Here is a 3,142-nt window from a genome sequence, read left to right on the forward strand (position 1 = left end):
TAAAGCATAGAGAAAGGAATACAATAAGAGGGGACACTCCCATAGAGCCCAGCGGCCAAATTGACTGCAGCGCACCAAGCCGTCGATGTTAAAACCTGAAGCACACTTCCGGTTTCGGTTTTGTGAGCGCGCGTTTTGAATTCTAGCTGGTGCGCGTCACGCCGGCTCCGTTTTTTTTTTTTTGCTTTTGCAGCAAATATTTATTTACATATTTATTTTTTATTTATTAAATATTTATGTGCTAATTATTTTATAAAGTAAAATTGATCGCGAACGATGTTCACAAGCCTCCATTGAATATGTGCCACTTGCAATTTCATAAAGACGCAAGACACCTTGTGAAATGTGGAAAAATTAACGTTTATTTTATTCTTTGTAAATGCTCGTCGCGGGCTTTTTGTGCATTCATCCAGCGTTGTGGCGCCAGGTAAGCAGCAGTAGTTTCCGCAGGAAGCTCCACCAGACGACGTGAGCTGAAAAAAATTACAAGCGTTATTTTGGTATTAACATCTAAGAATAATTCCTGTAGAGGCGAAGCGTGCGAAAGTGGTGAGTGGGCGGCATTACAAACAAAAGCAGTTCGTATTTACACACACGGCGTAGAAAATACCCGACTCATCCCAAGCAATACCGTACATACCACAAACACATTCTAATTCCAAACATTCTCCTCTTCCCAATACTTATTTCCTGCACTTTAATGGCACGAATGCGCGGGCAACGGCGCGTTTCGCGAACTTGGCTACAACCGACGCGATAGTACGCTACGAATACACAGAGGTGGCCACAACACAGGCTCTCAACCAGAGCATGCTGGACGCTCGCAGAATTCCTTCTACTCGCACTCAAGACAAAATGCGTGGGTGCCGTTCAGAAGACAGAATTTCGAGTTACTAGTTCCTGGCGTTTGAGCTCCTTGGCTTATCTCTTGTGCATTCTGCAGGCGCAAGCAACGCACTCCCGTGTTATCACTCTTGACGATTGCTTGTCGCGTTTTCGATAAGCGTGGGTACCGAAAGGCTTAAATTGTCGTGGGGACATAAAAATTGCCACAAACTTGTCGCATGCAGCAAGATTCAGTACGCGCCAAACTAACTTTGTCACCACGGCTGAGCTGTTTTTCGCTGCGTCACAACAGGCGCGGCGAGCGGGCCTCATAACATAAAAGCACCGAAAATAATTTTCAACAATGTTGGGCGTCAGAGAAAGAAAAGCGCCATGAACTTGTCAGTGCATGAAAGCGCGAAACCGCGCACCACGGCCGAGCTGATTTTCGCTAAGCGAGTCACAGGGCCAGGCGCGCCCACTGCGCTCGAAAGGTAGCCCAAAAAGTAATGAAATTAGTTTCAATAATGTTGGCAGTCAGAGAAAGCGCCAAAACTTGTCGCAGTAAAATTCAGTACACGCGAAACTGCGTCACAGCCCCTGTGCGACTAGTGTGCCCAAAAACTACCGAAATTAGTTAAAATAATATTGGGGCTTATAGATAGCGTCGCAAACATCTCCCAGTACGATTCATTAATTCAAGTTAACTGCTCCTCGACAGCCATGCTGTTTTTCGTTAACTGCGTCACAAGTCTAGCCTAGTTGCCGGGCAGTAAGCTTGAAGTGCGTCGCAGACTGTCGAACAAAGTTTCTCACCTTGCCGTAGTCCAATAGTGCAGTGCTGCCTTGTCGAAGTTCCGAATGAACGCAATAATTCGCCAGGAGGCCACCAAACCAGGCTAAATCCCAAAATAGAAAAACAGTCAGACGGGTGACCAAACAGGCCAACGCTCCGATGTGCGGCCGGTCGCTCTCGCTTCGGCGGTGAGTCTGACGAATGACGTAAACATTTGGCTCGTCATTCGCCAGTTCGCCTGTCGCTAGGCAACGAAAGTAAGCCGCAAAGTTTAACTTAATTTATACGCAGATATTTTTAATTTTTCCGGGAAAGAATAAAAAAAATAAAACAATTTCTGTTAATCTCATTTCACATTCTTCTTTTTCTCGATGCTCGCGACCCCAATTCGTCGATGTTAAAAGTATAGCGTGACGTGTTTCCTGTTTCCAATTTTCGCCGAGTGTCCGCTCTTGTTCAATCCCTTTCTCTATGTTTAAAGCTTAGGCTCAAGCTTGGGCTCAAATTCCTCGACTTCAATGCTGAAGTCGAGGAATTTTTATGACACGAACCATCTGTATAAACGTGGATGTACTTGGGATATAAGGAGTATATATTGAAGAGTACCAGTTGTTGTGCGGTTACTACGAACATGTCTCTCTTAGATATAATCCCATCAACCGATAATTCTATTTTAGGACATGTTAACATCCAGGGAGGGTAACGAACATCCACTTTGCGTTATTCAAATCTTGGTAATAATGCTTTATGTTCTCGAACAACATCGTGAATTTTGCTTTTGTTTCTTTCGGTAAGTGCGAGGTTTAATGGATGCTTCTCGTGTTGGGTTAAGATGCGATAAATATGTCGGCATGTTTAAACCATTCGTACGACTGGAAATGGTGGGTGACGAGCTTCAGCAATTATTAAAGAACTCGAGGCAGCCCGCGGAACCCCAAGACACACTCGCAGCCCTCTTGCCAGTAAACGTTGAAGACTTTCCCCAGGAGTTTGCGATAAACCATGGAGAATAGGTGCCGAGTAAGCAATTCTTTGTTTTCATCATCATCATCATCATCATCATCATCATCAGCCTGGTTACGCCCACTGCAGGGCAAAGGCCTCTCCCATATTTCTCCAACAACCCCGGTCATGTACTAATTGTGGCCATGCCGTCCCTGCAAACTTCTTAATCTCATCCGCCCACCTAACTTTCTGCCGTCCCCTGCTACGCTTCCCTTCCCTTGGAATCCAGTCCGTAACCCATAATGACCATCGGTTATCTTCTCTCCTCATTACATGTCCTGCCCATGCCCATTTCTTTTTCTTGATTTCAACTAAGATGTCATTAACTCGCGTTCGTTCCCTCACCCAATCTGCTCTTTTCTTATCCCTTAACGTTACACCTATCATTCTTCTTTCCATAGCTCGTTGCGTCGTCCTCAATTTGAGTAGAACCCTTTTCGTAAGCCTCCAGGTTTCTGCCCCGTAGGTGAGTACTGGTCAGACACAGCTATTATACACTTTTCTCTTGAGGGATAA

At 45.1% G+C, this 3,142-nt stretch overlaps 1 long non-coding RNA gene across 1 annotated transcript; it reads right to left on the minus strand.

Moving 5' to 3' along the window:
- Positions 1–344: 344 nt before the first annotated feature.
- Positions 345–2,081, minus strand: LOC139046956 (uncharacterized). Its single transcript, XR_011507004.1, has 2 exons — positions 1,642–2,081; positions 345–473 (listed from the first exon to the last, which is right to left on the minus strand). It is a non-coding gene; the product is annotated as an uncharacterized lncRNA (long non-coding RNA).
- Between the last annotated feature and the right edge of the window lie 1,061 nt (positions 2,082–3,142).

The sequence above is a fragment of the Dermacentor albipictus genome, chromosome 6, assembly GCF_038994185.2.
Source record: "Dermacentor albipictus isolate Rhodes 1998 colony chromosome 6, USDA_Dalb.pri_finalv2, whole genome shotgun sequence".
Lineage (NCBI taxonomy): Eukaryota > Metazoa > Arthropoda > Arachnida > Ixodida > Ixodidae > Dermacentor > Dermacentor albipictus.